The sequence below is a fragment of the Entelurus aequoreus genome, linkage group LG12 (assembly GCF_033978785.1).
Source record: "Entelurus aequoreus isolate RoL-2023_Sb linkage group LG12, RoL_Eaeq_v1.1, whole genome shotgun sequence".
Classification (NCBI taxonomy): domain Eukaryota; kingdom Metazoa; phylum Chordata; class Actinopteri; order Syngnathiformes; family Syngnathidae; genus Entelurus; species Entelurus aequoreus.
In genome coordinates this window covers 24,228,337-24,251,698 of record NC_084742.1, presented here as the reverse complement: position 1 = coordinate 24,251,698, position 23,362 = coordinate 24,228,337, and the positions used below count along the sequence as shown (strand labels likewise).

The following is a 23,362-nucleotide window of genomic DNA, read 5'->3' as shown; positions in this document are numbered from 1 at the left end:
TGGACAATAAAGTAACCAAAATGCATGAATTCATCTCATCCGGACCACAGGACTAATAATAGCCTGAGGTGGGAAGAGGATAAGGAGAGCATGAATACATCGTCTTGGCCGTGCTGCCCACCAGCTAAGGAATTTGTGCCGTCATTGTGTTAGATCACGTTTCATTGGCGCCAAGTGCAATGATTAGCTTAAGGAGTAAGTGTGTGATCACTGATATGAAAGCCCCTGAAAGCTTTTAAAACCTGCTGCAAAAAGGATAGCCCTGGATCGTGGCAGAGGTGGCAGAAATACAGCCGGGTGAGGACAACAACAAGGATTCATTACAAGCCTTTTGTGTTTGCAGTGCATGCCTAAAAGTCATCATAAAAAAGTGATGATTGAAATGGTAAACATTCTAATAATAAGTACATGTTACTATTAAGTCTGCACTTCAGGCAATAAGAAACTTGAATTTTTCTAACAAATAAAATATTGATTGACAGTGTACAAACGGTTACTGTGTCACTTTTACAATTTCCTAAAAAAGTAACATTGTACATTGTAACATTTATTTTTAAAAGTATTTTTATTTTACTTTTTTAATTTAATTGTAGGATTATCTTGCAAGACTTTAGCATTGTATGCTTTATTCTAAAAATCATTAAAGCAATCTCTCATTAGCATACAATTTGAAAAACACATTATTTTATACAAAGAAATATAAACAGTTTATATTCAATAATAATAATAATAATAATAATAATAATAATAATAATAACAATGGTTGTATACAACTATGATAGCATTATACACCTTTTTTTTAAATTTTGTATTATATCATAAATGCATGAATTAATATACAGAATATGACAGACTTGAAAGAGTATCACAATAATAAAATCTAACACAAAAATTACAGTTACCTAAAACATAGGCCGTGCTCCAGTGATTGGATGTTAAACTACGAATGCAAGGTTGTAGACCAGTGTTTCTTAACCATAGGACCGTGACCCATTGTTCGGCTGTGAGCGCCCCCTAGAATGTCGCCCCCAAAAATATATATTTCTCAGCTGTGTACCATATTTGCCACAGGGGTACTCAGTTGTAATACACTTTTCCGTCACTTTTGGCAGTAAAGACAATATTAAACAAACAGAAGACATCTGGAGCTAAAGTCATAGAGAAGTTTCTTAAGCGCAAAAAGTATGACTAAAGTGGGGAATCTGTATTTTCATTTGAGCTTTAATTTTATTGACAGTTTATTTAGGTAATATATATATATATATATATATATATATATATATATATATATATATATATATATATATATATATATATATATATATATATCCATTTTCTACCGCTTGTCCCTTTCTGGGTCGTGGGGGGTGCTGGAGCATATATATATATATACACTACCGTTCAAAAGTTTGGGGTCACCCAAACAATTTTGTGGAATAGCCTTCATTTCTAAGAACAAGAATAGACTGTCCAGTTTCAGATGAAAGTTCCCTTTTTCTGGCCATTTTGAGCGTTTCATTGACCCCACAAATGTGATGCTCCAGAAACTCAATCTGCTCAAAGGAAGGTCAGTTTTGTAGCTTCTGTAACGAGCTAAACTGTTTTCAGATGTGTGAACATGATTGCACAAGGGTTTTCTAATCATCATTTAGCCTTCTGAGCCAATGAGCAAACACATTGTACCATTAGAACACTGGAGTGATAGTTTCTGGAAATGGGCCTCTATACACCTATGTAGATATTGCACCAAAAACCAGACATTTGCAGCTAGAATAGTCATTTACACATTAGCAATGTATAGAGTGTATTTCTTTAAAGTTAAGACTAGTTTAAAGTTATCTTCATTGAAAAGTACAGTGCTTTTCCTTAAAAAATAAGGACATTTCAATGTGACCCCAAACTTTTGAACGGTAGTGTATATATATATATATATATATATATACATATAGTTGATTTAGAATGTATTTATTTTAGCACTACATATGTGTATGTAGTGACTCATACAGTTTGTATGAGTCCCTTCTTTTGCAGTATATTTATTTAGTATTTATTTTTGTAAACAGTTAGATCATAACGGTTAAGAACCCCTGTTATAGACGATCGCAGCGAATTCCACTGTGCATATAATGATGAAAAAGAACAATTAGGTTCCAATAATAATACTGATAATAATAATAGTGATCATTAAAATTATATTGATAATGATAATCCGGCTATCCATTTCCTACAGCTTGTCCCTTTCAGGGTAGCGGGGGGCTGGAGCCTATCAATAATGATAATGATTATGGTGATTGTACTGTAATAATAAGAATAAGCATACTAAGAATAATATTAACTACAAAAATGATAATAATGATATTAATAATAATACTAATAACGATAATGATAGTATTTTGTAAACTCTTAAAATATTTTCACTATAAACATTTTTTCAATATAGCAACTGTAAAATAATAAATAACACCATACTAGGGGAAAATAAATACATTCAAGTGTGATCCTAAAAGAAAGAAAGGATCCGGCGTAAAGCCATAAACTCGAATTCCTGTTGTGGTGGTCCCTGTGAGGAGCGTGTAATGGCAATGACACACTGGTGTAATCCATTTAAAACACTTTGGCTCAGGCCTAAGGCGGCTTTGACTCCCACTGTAGGCTTCTTTTCTTTTTTTTCATGGCAGATATGTTTCACTGGCTGTAATTAGCCCGCCTGCCTCCAGCTAGCGAACTAGCGAGGATGTTCAAGTAAAAACACCTTTTGATAATTCCCTCCTCTTTCTCCATCCCCGACTAGACCCCTCCTGACTCCGCCGTGAGTAATGGCGCCATTGCCTGGGCAAACATTAGCTCACGCTTAACGTCCCCGAGCCCCGGTGACTTATTAAAACAGTGACTTATAATCTTCACAGAATAAATATACTGTTTTATTTCACGCAGGCAGGCCACAGGGTGACTTAGGGTCCATTTAGCTGTGGGATAGAGGCTAATTTGGCTAATTATGCCCTCAAGAGGAGCCAATTGAAACATGATTTACTCACCTATAAACTTGCAGTAACTGTCACATTGAGTGAATGGTTTACCAAACTGAGGCTCAGGGGTCCAAAAAAGGTCACAGGGTTGTTTTAATGGGTCGCTTCAAAATTATAAATCACCTTATTCATTTTAACGGCAATCCATAGAAATACTATACATGGGCCAAAGTATTGAGACAGCAAACATGATATTAGCATGTGTAAATTCAGAGGTAATTGATGGGATTGGGATCTGGGGTTTTTTTTGCAACCAACTCTTCCCATCATGTGTTTATGGACCTTTGACTAACTTTGAGTTACTTTCATTAAAAATCAATGGACTCATCGTGTTGGCACTGAAAAAATAACCATAATTTTAAGTCAAAATGAAGTTATTGCATCAACTTTAATGCAAAAACTGTTGCCATTTCTAATACAAAAAAGTGTTTAGTTCTAACTTATATCTGTCAGTAGACACAATATGGAAGCGCAAAAAACTACAACATGGCTGACTGCTAGAAGACAGTCGAAGTAGATGCACGTAAATAAGACCGACCACAAAAAGGCACATGCCGAAGAAACGGTCAGAAAGTGGAATTTCTGCAAAGGAGGAATAATATATTGTCAATCAAATACTTTTAAAGCTATATCAAGAAAACTGTTTATGACCTTTTAATATGTTTTTCAACATGAAATAACACCCTTTAGTTACCCTCACAATCTTTTAATCCAATATTCCGTATTTTCTGGACTATAAGGCGCACTTAAAATCCTTTTTTTTTCTCAAAACTTGACAGTGCGCCTAATGTAAGGAATAAGTTTGGTTGAGCTTGCTCACCTCGAAGCTATTTTATTTGGTGATAAATGATAAGTGTGACCAGTAGATGGCTGTCAAACATAAGAGATAACTGTAGACAGCATTATGATTGCAATATGTCTCAAGTAAACAACACCAATATTTGATATGTTCCATTGAAAATATAGAACATTACATACAGCGCTCAAAAATATATCAAAATGTTTTAGTACGACTTTGGTAAGCTATGAAGCTGCACCGCTTGATGGATTGTCAGTGCATCAAACATACAAGTATTATTATGGTCTGTGGATAAGGTAAGACATTATCTGGCGAGTTTTTTCGCAATATTATGCAAAAGTAACTTTTCTTACCTTCTGGTACCTGCTGATCTGTATTTGGGATCTGCTAAAATTCTTGAAAAATTGCGCACGTCCGCACCGACGCCGTAGTTGATGAGCTTATTTTTTTCCTCTATCTTCTTGTTATGGGACATTCATCCTCCGCTGTTGCCATTTCTAATATAAAGTACTGTAAAGTTCTTACTTATATCCGTCAGTAAATTCGCCATGAAAGCGCTAAAACACACAGGTATAGTGAATGTACATTATTCACCCGAGGAACTATTAGAGAGTTCCGGTCGGACGGTTTTTCACGGGACACATTTCCGGTGTGGTTGTTCCCCGAGATGTTGCTCCGTTATTGATTTCAGTAAAGTCTGAATGTCATTAAAACAGTGAGCTCCATCTTTTGACACTTCTTCCACTCTCGTCCTTGCACGCTACACCGCTACAACAAAGATGACGGGGAGAAGACACTGTTGAAGGTGAGCCACGGAAATAAGACCGCCCACAAAATGGCGCATGCGGAAGCGACTTTCAGAAAGCAACTGTCAGAAAGCGTCTTGAAGATGGTCTGTAAAACATAATCTATGCAACATTTTGACCGAATAACCACCATTACATGTTATGTAGACCACAAGGAAGTGTTTTCAATTTAGAAAAAATAATAATAATATGATTCCTTTAATGGGCCCTATAATCCGGTGCACCTAATATATGAAAAAAGATAAAAAATAGACCATTCATCCACAGTGCGCCTTATAATCCGGTGCGCCCTATGGTCTGTAAAATACGATAGTAATGTTTCCTGAGTGTAAGCGCCATTTGCTACAAAAGGCATTATTTATATTGTGTTATTGTGGTATCATTTTATTTCAAGGAATATGTAAAGAATAAGTGAACAGTCATGTTATAAATATTACTGTACTTTAATCTGAAGGTTTGCGACTTCCGCCTGTCTGTGAGCTGAACAGGAAGTAATGCGTTTTATGTAAATGTGTTCTTTGACTTCGATAACGAAGTTGACGGCTCCGGGGCCAACATGGTTGTTTTTCCATGTCAGTTGTTTCCACAAATAACACCAAACCATGTGGCATCACTTCTGAAGTGGTTGAGAATTATGCTTTGTGACAGGAAGTGAGGAACCAGTAAAAAAATATCCACTACACTGAGGCTGAGCCAATCAGTGGCCACGATACTAAACAGCATGCCCTGATTGGTGGCCTATACTGTAGTGTTGATATTTTTAGTTAATTTTGCCATTTTTATGCTTGAAAATGCTACATTTAGGACCCAAAAAATGTAAAGTATGCTTTAGAAAAAAAAACAAAAAACTCCAAAGGTGTTGAAGCCGCAAAATTTGCAGAACAAAATAGCAGTAGACAACTGTATGTCGGATTTACAATCAACAGGGTACCTGCAGCAAGTTTACTAGAACACTAATGGCCCAAACAGTAAATACATTTTCTAGAAAACTGTGCAAACTCAAAATCAACAGGGTTATTGCAATGACATAAAACAGCAATGATGACCCAAAACGGGTGCAGCTGATTTAATAACAGCATTTTTGCAACAAGCCTAAAATTGAAATTTGAGTGATTCATATATGCTTTTTTGTGTATCTTTCCTCATTTAAAACCCAAAGCGTTCTCGCTACCACCTTTATTATGATAATCTTGGAGAAATTAATATCGTGCTTAGCTGAATTAAATCCTTCTCAAATGAAGCAATTTTTAAGGAGGTTTTATGTCATTTGCATGTTAAAGTAGAAAGGGTTCTTGCTACCAGCTTCGCTCTAAACATCTTCAAAGATAAATAACATTATTTACTGTCAGTTGAAGATATGAACCTAAGCACATTTGAGAGGGAGAGTTGGCAGAAATAACGGGCACAATTTTTGCATCCAATTATCAGGGTTATTGGTGACAGCTTTTTTCAGTAAACTTTCAAAAATGAATAGCATTTGTGTCTAATGGTTAAAAGATTTGTGTAAAAAATATTACGTTTTTTTGCATGTTGTGTCTTTTACTCTAAAAAAAAGTTTCCGTGGTTTGAAGTGAAATGTGTTGAATCCGTTCCGCTGGGGGTTTGGGTGCTAATAAGCCAGCTCTTTCCACGGGAACTGCGAGATATAGCAAGTGTGGAATGATATCACGTTCCCCAAGTCAACCGCTCAATCTCACCTTCCTCGCCCACTTTCACTCCGACTAGATGGATGGTCTCGCCCTCAATTTGGAGCTTCCTACTCTCGGAGAGATTGATTGGTCCGCAGGACTCCTCTGACCTTTGATATGATCCAATAAGGGATACAGGGCTCTAACCATATTAGCCAATCAAAGAAGGGAGGAGACACATTAGGAGTGAAATGAAGGTGTTCCCTTCCCTGGAGGCGTCCCGACTGATGATCTTCTTCTGTCCATCTCCTGCCAGCCCATATCAGATGCCCAGTGGGGAACTAAAAGATGCCAATTGCACTTTGCCGAAAGGCTCTTTGCGCCAAATTTAATTTTAACATTGATTTCCCCCCTCCTATCCATCTGGGTGAATACTAAAATCATCTCTACAGGAATTTTCCAGACTCTTTTTCCACTCACTAGCCTCTCACCTTATTGGGCTCTTTAGTTGCTATTATTTTGGGTATTTTCACATTCCCTTTTATTGATTTACCATTTTTACTTTATTAAAAAAATGTTTTTATTAAAAGCAAATTAAAATGTCTATAATAGAAAAATATGAGTTCCTTTCAGATAATAAAATCACAGTGAAGTGAATTATAAGTATATGGCGCTTTTCTCAAGTGACCCAAAGCACTTTACAACTGTAAAACCAATTATCTACATCTTTAAGCTACAGTTAAACCAGTGTGGGTGGCACTAAGAGCAGGTGGGTAAAGTATATTGTCCAAGGACACAACGGCAGTGACTAGGATGGCGGAAGCGGGTATTGAACCTGGAACCCTCAAGTTGCTGGCACAGCCGCTCTACCAACAGAACCTCGCCGTCAGCGGTACCTCAACTTGTTGTTTTTTTTAGATAAGAGCTTTAAGTTGTCAGCAAAAATTTCAGTCACAAGCATCCCCGCCATTAGTTGGCGTAACAAATGTGACAGTAAACCCTGAGAAATACACCCAAAACACCTGGTCTTACTTGATAGCTTATAGCTCGAGATTGAGTGTATAATATATGATGTATCATATTGAAACTTAATGCATGTTCGAAATAAACTTAACTAAACCTAACTTCCTTTACTAAGAATGGGAAGGAAGGAAGCGATTGTGAAGGACAGTGCTGAGAAGAAGATGCGGATGATATTCATTGAATTAAAGAAAGAAATCATCAAAAGCATGACAGAGCGTGTCGCCAACTTGATGAGGCAATTCCAGTGTATCACTGCTAGTCTGCACCATACTGAAGCAGATTGAGTTGATAAGGCCAGCCAAGAATGCTGAAGTCATTTTGAAACAGCAATTTGCCATGAAAATATGGAAAAGCTGCTGATGGTGTGTTTGACGGAGAAGCAGCTGTAAGGAGATACCGTAGAAATCAACTCTCTAATGTAATCTCACACTGCGTTCTGGGCTCTCATCCAAATTATTGGACAGTTGTCTTTTTTACTTTTATTTAATACTTTAGAGAAGCAGCTGGAATGAGATACTGTAGAAATGTAATTACTGTACATTATATTAATACTGTAGTTGTTTGTACTAAAACATTAACAAAAAAACAAAAAAAAATATATATATATAATATATATATATATATATATATATATATATATATATATATATATATATATATATATATATATATATATATATATATATATATATATATATATATATATATATATATATATTAGGGCTGCAACTAACGATTCATTTGATAATCGAATAATCTGTCGATTATTACTTTGATTAATCAATTAATAATCGGATAAAAGAGACAAACTACATTTCTATCCTTTCCAGTATTTTATTGAAAAAAAACCAGCATACTGGCACCATACTTATTTAGATTATTGTTTCTCAGCTGTTTGTACATGTTGCAGTTTATAAATAAAGGTTTATAAAAAATATATATATATATTAAAAAAATAAAAAATAGATTAAAAAAATAAAAATTGCCTCTGCGCATAGCATAGATCCAACGAATCGATGACTAAATTAATCGCCAACTATTTTTATAATCGATTTTAATCGATTTAATCGATTAGTTGTTGCAGCCCTAATATATATATATATATATATATATATATATATATATATATATATATATATATATATATATATATATATATATATATATATATATATATATATATATATATATATATATATATATATATAAAACATTACATGTAACATTACATGTAAGAAACATAAATCAAACAGTACAGTAAAATGCTTTTCTATTGTTATTTTATACAATATTTAATATCTAAAAAAAATTGGGGGGAAAAAGGTATGTAATGTTGCATGTTAAAATAGTTTTTTTTGTGGGGTGGGGGGGTTCAAGCACCAAATGAATTGATTTGGGGGATTGGGTGACTTTGACAACTCTACAAACATTTTTCTTTCACAATAATATCTCAAAATTTCACAATGTATGCCCGTCTGCTTAGTATATGCAATTAAAATTTGGTACTGTTGACACAAGGACGAGCTTGTCTTTGAAGATCTTCCATTAACCTTCTAACAGATTTTCCTGAGTGAATTCTGCTGGGACATGTCCAGTGTCCTTAAGAAGCGTTAATGTGCTCAGCAAAGGTCTCAAAAAGAAAATATGTTTGCTGGAGTATTAAAAAAAAGGCCACTTCAGCAAACCTTCGACATTGTTACAGAAGAAAAAGAAGATTTTGACATAGTTTAGCTTCGCCTTTGTTGGAACATATGAAGAGGAAGATGGTGTCAGGGGGTGGCAAAAAAAATGTGAATGAGCCCTGGATCACACGGCCTGCCATGTAACAAGACTAGAAAGGAGTATAAAGCACCTCTTCCTCCATCTTGCCGTTTCGTCGCACCGTTTGTTTGTCATCTCCCAAAACTGACATAATTGATCTTGGGAAGCCAGGGTCTTAGATAAAGACTCGGCCCAGGAAGAATGATCCCTTTGCCGGAGACCTCTTCATTGTTATTCTCCCATGATGCCAGAGCCACAGAGCCAGCAGAGCTTGGCTCTTCCATGGCGTTGTTTACATGTGTGCTGACTTTTAGCTCACTGCACACACAGGATTAAGGAGAGAGATTGCAATGTTCCAAGTCGAAATACAAGCAAAAACAGAGAAACCTTCAGCATTCCATTGCTGTCACTCAAGAATATAATTGGTTGTCATTATAGATCAATTCAGAAACAAAAGGGTTTGAGACCTCTCCAGTTTTTCTCAGATTTCATGACATATTAAATATAACATTTTAAAAATACAGGTAAAAAAGACAAAATTTGAATTATTTCTAAAAGGGCCCAGAACACATTTAGAGAGTGGACGTCTACGGTATCTCCTTCCAGCTGTTTCTCCATCAATCCACCATCAGCAGCTTTTCCATATTTTCATGGATAAACGCCTGTTGTTTCGATATTACTTCAACATTCTTAACTGGCGTTATCGACTCAGTCTCCGTCAATATACTGCACGCGAGCAGTGACACACTAAAATCGCTGCATTAACCATGGAGAGTAGACGTGTACTTTCTATTTGCTCCTTCCTCAAACACACCATCAGAGGCCTCTCCATATTATCCATTGATAAATGTCCGCTGTTTAGAAATTATTTGAATGCCCATAGCTGTTGTTATTGACATCTGTTTCAGTAAGGTGCAGGTTGTAAAGTGCTCTGCTTGTACTGCTTCGCCTAGGCCAGCGTTTTCCAACCGCTGTGTCGCGGCAAATTATGCAATTTCACTCAACTGGTCTAAAAAATAATTTTTGCAAGCCAATAATTATAATATGTACACATTTGCCGTTGTTAAGGGCTTGAGCTGTCTAGATATCGGCAGAGTAACCATGTAATACTTATCGATATCAGTAGATGGCAGCAGGTAGCTAATTACGTTGTAGGCCTACTTTGAGACAAGAGAATTAGTAAACCGAGGCGCAATTTTTTCATTGAAAAAATACGGAGGCACATCACCAGCAAAAAAATGTTTTTGCAAACCAGTAATTATACCTGTATATCAGTAGCTACCAGCTTCGACCTACTGATATTGAGGAGAATAACATGGTTACTCTGCCGAGCTCTAGACAGCACCGACACTCAACAACGGCACATTATTTTCGGATTATAATTACTGGTTTGCAAAAAAATGTTTTTCCCCAAATAGGTGGAACTACATAATCTCCCACGGCACACCAGACTGTATCTCACGGCACAGCACAGTGGTTGAAAAACACTGACATAGGCTACTAAGTTTAATTTTTTAACATGTTGTGCTGGTGGTGTGCCTCAGGATTATTTTAATGAAAAAAATGTGCCTCCGCTTAAAAAAGGTTGAAAAACACTTGCCTAGTCAACTACATGCACGCCTCGAGCATGATTCTGCATAATGTATTTCTTTCATTTGATTAATATCATCCAAATCTTCGTCTCACCATTGTCTCTTTACACTCACTTTCTCTAGCTATAAACTAATGCTAGCGTGTAAGATCGGATGTTTTGACCGCATCTCACGGGGTTCACTGTGACATTCACTACGCCAACTAATGGTGGGGAGGCTTGCAACCTAAACTTTGGCTCGCAGCCTAAAGCATAACAATTAGCCGAGAAACAGCTCGTATCCCAAAAACTTCTCAATTGTGGCACTCATAGGCCGAGGCACAACTGTACATTCCAACGGACTCCATGCTGTGCTCTCCCCACTTTGGACCGCCGAGTGTGCCAAACAATGAAATATGCATCATTTTCACTCCCTTGTCTCCTTCCTTCCACATTTTTCCATGATCTTCAGGAAGCACTGATTGGAAATGGATAGTGTGTGCACTTCCTACTTTAGCTTGCCTGTAAATATTATGTGGAGTATACGAAGTAAATTGGTTAGATGGCAATTGAGTGGTTCTAATTGATGTCTCTTGTTGGGTTAGAGTGCTAATGCCAGCCTTCATATATTGAAGGGTATTTACAAAAAAGGGCTGTGCCGCGTCTGTAATGCAGCAAACTTTTTCCCCTTCTCCAAAAAAACAGAACTCCTTTTTCTATAAAGTGTCTCTTTAAGAAACTAGCAAATGTGAGTTTTTTGGAAAGATGCTTTAATTGGACATCCACAGCAGTGCTGCTGCTGTATCGCATATATCAAGCTAAATAGCATCGATGTCTCTGGCGGAAGGCAAACATTGTGGTAGCGCGACTTAACGAGCGTCTGATTTACGAGCACATCCGAGAAGTAAGCACCGCAGAAGGAAACAGCACAGGTCGGCAAGTTTTCATGCGGCGCAGGTTTTTGGTTTTTTTTGTATTTATTGAGCTTTGCGCTAAAATTTGTCAAACAGAAAAGGAAGAAAGTGCACTTCCGTATTCATTATTAAACCAATACAAGCGGAAAAACTATCGTAGCAACATCATTCGCCAGATTTTCTTGAGTGCCTGTTCGTGTTCAGCTTCGATGTTTTCCAGGTCAAATTGTTGCTTAGCAGAGTTTGTTGTAAACAATCCTATGAAGAAAATGTGCATATACAAGCCACACCCACTGTGCTGTTGTAATTCAAAAGCATTAGCACTCTGGACCAAGAGCAGGCAAACGTTTATTAGCAATTTCAAATCCCTACCATGTATTAAATATAATAGTCCCACCCACACAAGTGTTTAAAAGGCAAATCCGAGCACTAATGCTGTCTTGGACTGTGATAGAAATAGGAACGATATACACCATGAGAGTATATATATACAAATATATATACATACATTTATACATATACAAGTTTCACTGCAATAAGGCGCTTTTGGTAGCCATCCACAAGCTTCTGGGAAGCTTCTGGTTGAATTCTTCACCACTCCTCTTGACAAAATTGGTGCAGTTCAGCTAAATTTGTTGGTTTTCTGACATGGACTTGTTTCTTCAGCATTGTCCACACCTTTAAGTCAGAACTTCGGGAAGGCCATTCTAAAACTGTAATTCTAGCCTGATTTAGCCATTCCCTTACCACTTTTGACGTGTGTTAGGGGTCATTGTCCTGTTGGAACACCCAACTGCGCCCAAGACCCAACCTCTGGGCTGATTATTTTACATTGTCCTGAAGCATTTGGAGGTAATCCTCCTTTTTTCATTGTCAAAGAACCAAACTTCATGAATGTTTTTTTGTGACCAACAAGTATGTGCTCCAATCACAAAAAAATAAGAGTTGTAGAAATTATTGGAAAATCAAGACATCACATCCATTACATTATGTTCTTTACAAGTGTATGTAAACTTTAGACCACGACTGTATATATACACATATACATATATATATATATATATATATATATATATATATATATATATATATATATATATATATATATATATATATATATATATATATATATATATACAAACCCCGTTTCCATATGAGTTGGGAAATTGTGTTAGATGTAAATATAAACGGAATACAATGATTTGCAAATCCTTTTCAACCCATATTCAATTGAATGCACTACAAAGACAAGATAGTTGATGTTCAAACTCATAATTTTTTTTTTTTTTTGCAAATAATAATTAACTTAGAATTTCATGGCTGCAACACGTGCCAAAGTAGTTGGGAAAGGGCATGTTCACCACTGTGTTACATGGCCTTTCCTTTTAACAACACTCAGTAAACGTTTGGGAACTGAGGAGACACATTTTTTAAGCTTCTCAGGTGGAATTCTTTCCCATTCTTGCTTGATGTACAGCTTAAGTTGTTCAACAGTCCAGGGGTCTCCGTTGTAACATTTTAGGCTTCATGATGCGCCACACATTTTCAATGGGAGACAGGTCTGGACTACAGGCAGGCCAGTCTAGTACCCGCACTCTTTTACTATGAAGCCACGTTGATGTAACACGTGGCTTGGCATTGTCTTGTAACGTTGCTTGGATGCTCCAAAACCTGTATGTACCTTTCAGCATTAATGGCGCCTTCACGGATGTGTATGTTACCCATGTCTTGGGCACTAATACACCCCCATACCATCACAGAGGCTGGCTTTTCAACTTTGCGCCTATAACAATCCGGATGGTTCTTTTCCTCTTTGGTCCGGAGGACACAACATCCACAGTTTCCAAAAACAATTTGAAATGTGGACTCGTCAGACCACAGAACACTTTTCCAGTTTGTATCAGTCCATCTTAGATGAGCTCAGGCCCAGCGAAGCCGACGGCGTTTCTGGGTGTTGTTGATAAACGGTTTTCGCCTTGCATAGGAGAGTTTTAACTTGCACTTACAGATGTAGCGACCAACTGTAGTTACTGACAGTGAGTTTCTGAAGTGTTCCTGAGCCCATGTGGTGATATCCTTTACACACTGATGTCGCTTGTTGATGCAGTACAGCCTGAGGGATCGAAGGTCACAGGCTTAGCTGCTTAAGTGCAGAGATTTCTCCAGATTCTCTGAACCCTTTGATGATATGACGGACTGTAGATAGTGAAATCTCTAAATTCCTTCCAATAGCTGGTTGAGAAAGGTTTTTCTTAAACTGTTCAACAATTTGCTCACGCATGTGTTGACAAAGTGGTGACCCTCACCCCATCCTTCTTTGTGAATGACTGAGCATTTCATGGAATCTACTTTTATACCCAATCATGGCACCCACCTGTTCCCAATTTGCCTGTTCACCTGTGGGATGTTCCAAATAAGTTTTTGATGAGCATTCCTCAACGTTATCAGTATTTATTGCCACCTTTCCCAACTTCGTTGTCACGTGTTGCTGGCATCGAATTCTAAAGTTAATGATTATTTGCAAAAAAAAAAAGTTTATCAGTTTGAACATCAAATATGTTGTCTTTGTAGCATATTCAACTGAATATGGGTTGAAAATGATTTGCAAATCATTGTATTCCGTTCATATTTACATCTAAAATTTCCCAACTCATATGGAAACGGGGTTTGTATATATACTGTATATGTGTATATATATGTGTATATATATATATATATATATATATATATATATATATATATATATATATATATATATATATATATATATATATATATATATATATATATATATATATATACATACAGTCGTGCTCATAAGTTTACATACCCTGGGAGAATTTATGATTTCTTGGCCATTCTTCAGAGAATATGAATGATAACACAAAAACCTTTCTTCCACTCATGCTTAATGGTTGTGTGAAGCTATTAATTGGCAAACAACTGTGTTTACTATTTTTAAGTCAAAATGACAAAAGAAAGTACCCAGATGACCCTGGTCAAAAGTTTACATACCCCAGTGTCTTTGATCTGATAACATGCACAAAAGTTGACACAAACAGGTTTGAATGGCTAATCAAGGTTCCAATCCTCACCTGAGACCTGTTTGTTTGTAATTAATGTGTGTGTATAAAAGGTCAGTGAGTTTCTGGGCTTCTGACAGACCATTGCATCTTTCATCCAGTGCTGCACAGATGTTTCTGGATTCTGAGTCATGGGGAAGGCAAAAGAATTGTCAAAGGATCTGCGAGAAAAGGTAATTGAACTGCATAAAAGAGGAAAGGGGTACAAAAAGATATCCAAGGAATTGAGAATGCCAATCAGCAGTGTTCAAACGCTGATTAAGAAGTGGAAAATGAGGGATTCAGGTAGACCAGCAAAGATTTCAGCCATAACTGCCAGGAAAATTGTTCGAGATACAAAGAAAAATCCACAAAAACTTCAGCTGAAACACAGGACACTCTGAAAAATTGTGGTGTGGCTGTTTCAAGATGCAAAATAAGGAGGCACTTGAAGAAAAATGGGCTGCATGGTCGAGTCACCAGAAAAAAGCCATCACTCCAAATTACTTTGTTCGAGAAGTTTTGAGGCTCGTCTCTGTGCTGTTTGGCGTAATGTAAGGGGGATACTTTATGACATTTGCGCAGAAATGGCTTTCTTCTGGCGACTCGACCATTCAGCCCATACCTGGTTAGCACCAGCTAAAGCACTTTCAAACAGTAATATTTGTAGCAGACTGTAATGCAGCCATTTATAATGCCAACAAAGCAAACGTGCCTGATAGAAAGGCACTAGCTCATTTTACATGGCGAATTCAACCAGGGGCGCCGAAAAGGGGAGGTAAAGGAGACGGATTCTAGGGGCCCATGATGGAGAGGGGCCCAGAGAGGCCCCTAATGATGATGAAATTATAATACAGGGGGCCCTCTAAAGATTATTTTCATGGGGCCCAAAATCCCTAGCGGCGCCCCTGATTTCAACACCTCCAAATTTAATAATCAAAACCACATGCACGTTACAATCAAACAGCTGGTGTGTAATCAAGGCAATGCTTACAGTATAAACACTTTGTGGGGCTCACCAAAGTAGATTAAGAAGTGTTAGAAAACTTGTTAGAACATCTGAATAGCAAAGCAATCATTATCAGCTCAGTGTTAAATATTGAATAAAAAATGTGAGTTTATCATTAAAGAAATTAACATGACCACATAACCACATGAACACTAAAAAAAAAGTACCAGAAATGTATACAGTTTAGTACTGATACTAATTCTATGGTACCAGCAATTGGGACTATATCTGTTCAAATGTAAAAGGTACCCATCCACATAGGTGTCAAACGTTAACTCAATTGCTATGAGGAGGTGCTAAATTTAGAGGCTCGAAGAAACGTTGGCAGCCCAACATTGGCGAGCCCTCCAAGAGTGTTGAGAAGTGGTTAAATAAATAAAAAAAACATCATGGGAGAGGAGAAGAGGACAACAGGAGGGTTTTCTTCTTCTTCTTCTTCATGCCTGGCAAGCACAGGCATGTTCTTTGGTAATGGATCAACATTTCCTGAAAAAAAACGCTCCCAATGCCAGGTGTATCTAATTATCTGACAGTGCATCCTCATTATGAAGCGGCCCATGAGAGTCACAGGCTTGGCTCAGAGAGTCTTGGACCGCCACCAAGGTGCTCCTGACGCTGGGATAATGGAGCTGCTTTACCAAAGACCAAAATAGTGAACATGCAGCCTACAATACTGTTGGAAATAAAGGGTAGAAACGTTTCTGTTAAAATGACTGCATTATGTCACACGAGATCAGAGAAAACCCCGCACGACATCAGTAAATTCTGTGAGATTAGAAATTAGATTATTACTTTAGAAATTGGGTTTTTGTGTGTCATTCTCGCATTGAACACCCATAACCATACAACCAAAAAGGGAATTTATTGCAATGCACAAAAGACATTACAGGCATAACTGTCATGGCTACTCAGTACAATACGGTGGAAATACAGTATGTCAATAATAGGAATGATGATAATTGTGAAACTAATAATAATACAAGTACAAAACAGTTAGGGCCTGGTCTACTAAAGGTTTGCATGTGTTAAAAAACATGCAAACTTGATAGCACACGCAAAGCTGATCTACTAAGCTGGGGCACAGGGGACTGTGTCTATTAAATGAGCAAAATAGAGAGCACAATCCATTTTGTGTCTGTCTTCATGAATATGCAGAATAGATACGGATTTTCAGAACGGCCACAATTATAGGAGGAGACACATTTATAATCATTTAGCATTAGCAATGTGATTTATCAACAATAAAACTGTCCTGCAGCTGCCGTTTTGCCTCTTTATTTAGCACGTTTGAAATTAAAGTGCACGCTGGCACAGTTTTGCACACATGGCTGTGAGAAAGGAGGCGATCAGTGCAATATGACATATTGAGAGAAAACATATTCCGTCTGTGCACGTGTCAACACATTTAGACAGTCAGAAATAAAAATATTAGACATATGGTCTATCCAGCAATAACATGTATTATTGTATAGCTGCTGGATGACTTAAGGGGCTGATTAAAACAAATACATTTATTTTGTTTAGGTGTCTGCATGAGTTTTTTTATTTTATTTTATTCATTTTTTTCTTCAATTGAAGGAGTACTTGAGAGTACTCCCCTGGGTTATTCCCTCGTTCTACTGGGGGACTTCAACGCTCATATTGGCAACGACAGTGAAACCTGGAGAGGCGTGATTGGGAAGAATGGCCGCCCGGATCTGAACCCGAGTGGTGTTTTGTTATTGGACTTTTGTGCCCGTCACAGATTGTCCATAACGAACACCATGTTCAAACATAAGGTTGTCCATATGTGCACTTGGCACCAGGACACCCTAGGCCGCAGTTCCATGATCGACTTTGTAGTTGTGTCATCGGATTTGCGGCCTCATGTTTTGGACACTCGGGTGAAGAGAGGGGCGGAGCTTTCTACCGATCACCACCTGGTGGTGAGTTGGCTGCGATGGTGGGGAGGATGATGTACAGACCTGGCAGGCCCAAACGCATTGTGAGGGTTTGCTGGGAACGTCTGGCAGAGTCTCCTGTCAGAGAGAGTTTCAATTCCCACCTCCGGAAGAACTTTGAACATGTCACGAGGTAGGTGCTGGACATTGAGTCTGAGTGGACCATGTTTGTTGAGGCGGCTGATTGGAGCTGTGGCCGCAAGGTAATTGGTGCCTGTCGTGGCGGTAATCCTAGAACTTGTTGGTGGACACCGGCGGTGAGGGATGCCGTCAAGCTGAAGAAGGAGTCCTATCAGGTTATTTTGGCTCATAGGACTCCTGAGGCAGCCATCTGCCGCCTCAGGAAGGGGAAGCAGCGCACTATCAACACCGTGTATGGTGAGGATGGTGTTCTGCTGACCTCGACTGCGGATGGTGTGGATCGGTGGAGGGAATACTTGGAAGACCTCAATCCCACCAACACGTCTTCCTATGAGGAAGCAGTTCCTGGGGAATCTGTGGTGGGCTCTCCTATTTCTGGGGCTGAGGTTGCTGAGGTAGTTAAAAAGCTCCTCAGTGGCAAGGCCCCGGGGGTAGAAGAGATCCGCCCGGAGTTCCTTAAGGCTCTGGATGCTGTGGGGCTGTCTTGGTTGACAAGACTCTGCAGCATCGCGTGGACATCGGGGGTGGTACCTCTGGATTGGCAGACCAGGGTGGTGGTTCCTCTCTTTAAGAAGGGGAACCAGAGGGTGTGTTCTAACTATCGTGGGATCACACTCCTCAGCCTTCCCGGTAAGGTCTATTCAGGTGTACTGGAGAGGAGGCTATGCCGGATAGTCGAATCTCAGATTAAGGAGGAACAGTGTGGTTTTCGTCCTGGTCGTGGAACTGTGGACCAGCTCTATACTCTCGGCAGGGTCCTTGAGGGTGCATGGGAGTTTGCCCTACCAGTCTACATGTGCTTTGTGGATTTGGAGAAGGCATTCGACCGTGTCCCTCGGGAAGTTCTGTGGGGAGTGATTAGAGAGTAAGGGGTATCGGACTGTCTGATTGTGGCGGTCCGCTCCCTGTATGATCAGTGTCAGAGCTTGGTCCGCATTGCCGGCAGTAAGTCAGACACGTTTCCAGTGAGGGTTGGACTTCGCCAAGGCTGCCCTTTGTCACCGATTCTGTTCATAACTTTTATGGACAGAATTTCTAGGCGCAGTCAAGGTGTTGAGGGGATCCGGTTTGGTGGCTGCAGGATTAGGTCTCTGCTTTTTTCAGATGATGTGGTCCTGATGGTTTCATCTGGCCAGGATCTTCAGCTCTCACCGGATCGGTTCGCAGCTGAGTGTGAAGCGACTGGGATGAGAATCAGCACCTCCAAGTCAGAGTCCATGGTTCTCGCCCGGAAAAGGGTAGAGTGCCATCTCCGGGTTGCGGAGGAGAACCTGCCCCAAGTGGAGGAGTTCAAGTACCTCGGAGTCTTGTTCACGAGTGAGGGAAGAGTGGATCGTGAGTTCGACAGGCGGATCGATGCAGCGTCTTCAGTAATGCGGACGCTGTATCAATCCGTTGTGGTGAAGAAGGAGCTGAGCCGGAAGGCAAAGCTCTCAATTTACCGGTCGATCTACATTCCCATCCTCACCTATGGTCATGAGTTTTGGGTTATGACCGAAAAGACAAGATCACGGGTACAAGCGGCCGAAGTGAGTTTCCTCCGCCGAGTGGCGGGGCTCTCCCTTAGAGATAGGGTGAGAAGCTCTGCCATCCGGGAGGAGCTCAAAGTAAAGCCGCTGCTCCTCCACATCGAGAGGAGCCAGATGAGGTGGTTCAGGCATCTGGTCAGGATGCCACCCAAACGCCTCCCTAGAGAGTTGTTTAGGGCACGTCCGACCGGTAGGAGACCACGGGGTAGACCCAGGACACGTTGGGAAGACTATGTCTCCCGGCTGGCCTGGGAACGCCTAGGGATCCCCGGGAAGAGCTGGACGAAGTGGTTGGGGAGAGGGAAGTCTGGGCTTCCCTGCTTAGGCTGCTGCCCCCGCGACCCGACCTTGGCTAAGCGGAAGGAAATGGATGGATGGATGGGCATTTTTTCTTATAATATATATTTTATTATTATTACATTGTATATCCAATGTTGAAAAACTTCTTGTAATATGCATTTTCTTGATGCTGGCTCATTCCAGACGCCCCATCACGACCCCGCATTGCCTTCCACGGCGCGCCTTCAGCATACTAAAAATACTGTATGTTCTGTTGTCAAGACCACGCCTCAATATAGCCCAGAAAAGATGGTTCATGTTATATTTGTGTGCTACATGTCAACAACATGACGAAATGCCACAGGTTGGACCATATTATGTTATAAATGTGGAGGAAAATCCGATTGTTTCCATGGTGACAGCCGGTATTACACGCTAAATCCTCATTTAAATAGGGCATCTCATGCACCACTTCTGCACTTGTTATCAATCGTACTTGCAGTCTTAGTAGATCACACCCAAGTTCAAAGTTTGTACACGCTATTAAGTGTATGGTATTTGGATCTTAGTTGATCAGGCCCTTAGTCACGGAATTAAATTAAATTATTTGTAGTTGTCAATCACAAACAGCTCAGCCTCGTCTAGCGATTGTGTTCTCTCTCTTTCGGCTGCGTTGTTACTTTCTACTGCTTCGAGCAGGGCTCGAACTGACAATGCCCGCGTGAAAGACCAGTGTACCACTACTGAGCTAAAACACAGGCAGTCTCCCAGAGGGAGAATACAGGAGCTGTATTTATGAGCAAAACTATTTGTAAAATGAATTATATTTATTGCATTGCATCTGTTCTGCTGAGAAAATTAATGTTTTGTTTTTCTTCAAACTGTGTTTTTTCAGGTGGGCGGGGAGGTTATTGTGCCCCCCCCCCCGCCTCTTAGGTTTCCTACGCCTCACACTTCTCAGGATTTTGTTTTTGACAAAAAAAAAAATCAGCTGCAAATCAACCCTGCATTTGGACAAAGAAAATCTCCAGTCCCAGGACTTTGATAAATAAAGTGAGAAATATCATAGGATTTTAAAAAAATCAAAATAAATGAACTTGTTCAAAGATAGCGTTCATGTGACTCTACCCTCCATCCCTCCTTCATCGTCGTGTTGAGTCTGGGTCGTCCACTAAAGCACAACACTTTAATGCAAACTTATTGTGTGGGAGGGAGAAAGGTACCAATAGAATAGATACAGTACGATACCAAAAATGGGTGGAGCTAGCTGTCAACCATGTTGATTAACATGTTGCAATGATGTCATTCAAGCTGGGTAACTTGCACATACGATCCCTACTTTCTGTCTATTTAAAATCATGTATATGCCTTTTATTCACTGTTATTTATTTAGATTGTATGTACTGTGTCTTGAAAAATATTTTCTCAATAGCTAACTATACTTATTTAAATTAAAAAACAATTGAATACTAAATAATTTTGAGTTGCATTAAAATGTATACATTATTACTCATTGTATACGTTTACACAAAAGGGAAGGGAGGCGTGGGACCACCAGACTCCTCTGCGTTCATTACCATCTCCTAATGTCAAGTATTGCTGGTGCTACGTGCAGCCTCAGTCCTTCAACTTTGCCTGCACCACACACACTTTCCACTTCATTATCTCAGCTCCCATTCTCTTAGCTCCTTCCGTCCCAACACCACCACCCTTCTGAGGCTGCAAATCACACCTAATTGGCTCTAACAGGCACCAAAGAAAGCATCAAACCTTACACTTTTCTTACCACATTTAATTTTATAAGACATTTGCCTTCGTTGATGACTCCTTAGAAGAAGTTGCATAGAACGTGTGGCGGAAAAATGCGTAAATGAGGAGAAATCTGCTAAATACTTTGGGTGAATGAAGAAATGTGTGCACAATGCATCCTTAACCAGCTATAATTAACTTCTTTTTATACTTGTATGACTCTTAAAAGCAGCACACATGTCACGGTATTGGCCGCTCAGTACAATATGGTGGAAATAAGTAAATAAATAGTAAAAGCAGTATTTTTTTTAAAGTGGAACAGAATGCTGTTATGTGAAGCAACTCACCTCCAAAAGCCATTTGCTTTACTGCTTAACTTCTTTTTACACTTGCATGCCAATTCATACAGTTAATAAATGTATCACGGTCGCGACAGTTTGAGGGAGGAATAGAATAATTAACTGTCCACTATTTCCAACAGGAACACCAAGTTTTTTTCTTTGGCTTTTGTTGGAGAAAGCTGCTGAATATGTGAGTGTAGGGAATGCAGGAATGTGTGCACAGAACATCCTTAACTTTGCACAATAGAACGGGGTGCAGGGGAAAAGTGCTCACTTACTGTTTAAATCGGTGGATGAATGCAAAAGCACCTGGTAACTGCATGAAGAAGATATGTAGAAATAAGGAAGGCAATTATCAAAAATGGATAAATGTGAATGTCCAAACTTGCTTACCAGGGCTTGGTGGTTTAATTCCTAAGGAAATTCCAGAGGAGTCCTCTTTTTGTTCCTTTCCAAAGTCAGAAAACAGCAATGCGTGTCTTAGTCCCACAAAAAAAAACAGGCTGGAAGAGAGCAAAATTCCTTTAGACTCCCTCCTCTTTGGGAAAAAAAAGTCCCTTTACAACATCTGGTGGGGACGAGATGGACACTGATGCTACCTGCTCTCTGTTGCAGTGTCCTGATAAGCGCGCCAAGAAGACTTGCGGCAGAGTGGAGAGGGGGAGAGAAAAGAACGCTTTTCCAGAGGAAATGCAGTCGCTGTCAGGTTTACACCAGCACGCACGCTCTCTCTCACACACACACACACACACACTCACACACACACACACACACACACACACTATGCATGGAAAGGAAGCGAGCAAGAGACAGAGCGAGACAGAGGGACGAGATAAGGATGCTGAGATCAGAGCTGCACTTCCCATTACCACCGCATGGGGGCCGATGACAGAATACGATGAGGTGTTCAAAAGCATTTTTTACAATTACTATGTATTGTTAATTAATGTTTTGAATAAAAACAAATATATCTTTGAATTATTACCATTTTATCATTATATGTATTTATCTTGAAATGTGAAAATAATTATACTTTTAAATGACTGCATTATTTCTTCTAGGTAGCATTGGAACCAACAAATTGTTCTGGTGACCGACTGCAAAAACACTTGAAAAATATCCTCCTATATGACAGAAGCGCTCTATAGTGGTGGCAGGCTCTTCTACTGATGAGCTGGTCATGGTATGTTATGGTATGGTATGGTTTGAGTTTATTTTGAACATTCATTCAATAACAACATGGTACATCACAATTTCCAGTTTCTCTTTTCAACATGTTTGAAAAAGAGTAGGAAGAAGCAGATCCTATTTAATCCTACCCCTTTTCCATTACGTAGCAATTGCTAACACGTTTGTTGACTTCCTGTTCTCAATATATTCACAATATACTCCATAAAAAAATACAACTCAAAAATAAATCAATGAACAATAATTAGTCAAGTAAAATGTATTTCATATGGTGAGATAAATACGTGACGCACGCCGACAATATAATCATAATGGGAGACTTTAACATCCATATGAATACCCCATCGGACCCTCCATGCGTGGCGCTCCAGACTATAATTGATAGCTGTGGTCTTACACAAATAATAAATGAACCCACGCATCGCAACGGTAATACGATAGATCTAGTGCTTGTCAGGGGTGTCACCACCTCTAAAGTTACGATACTCCCGTACACTAAAGTAATGTCCGATCATTACCTTATAAAATTCGAAGTTCTGACTCATTGTCAACAAACTAATAATAATAATAATAACTACTATAGCAGCCGCAACATTA

At 39.1% G+C, this 23,362-nt stretch overlaps 1 protein-coding gene across 49 annotated transcripts in view; it reads right to left on the bottom strand.

The window, feature by feature from the left end:
- LOC133661813 (receptor-type tyrosine-protein phosphatase delta-like) overlaps positions 1 to 22,239 on the bottom strand; it is a 660,250-nt gene extending 638,011 nt beyond the window's left edge. For 21 of the 49 annotated variants that reach the window (XM_062065296.1, XM_062065298.1, XM_062065303.1 and 18 more), the window contains exons 1-2: positions 21,971 to 22,238; positions 21,856 to 21,893 (exon numbers count right to left, since the gene is read on the bottom strand). The gene's annotated coding sequence lies outside the window, so the exon portion shown is untranslated. Of the gene's footprint in view, positions 1 to 21,855; positions 21,894 to 21,970 lie in introns of all 49 variants that reach the window. The other 28 variants (XM_062065281.1, XM_062065286.1, XM_062065292.1 and 25 more) reach the window with 5 other exon arrangements.
- Positions 22,240 to 23,362: the final 1,123 nt, after the last annotated feature.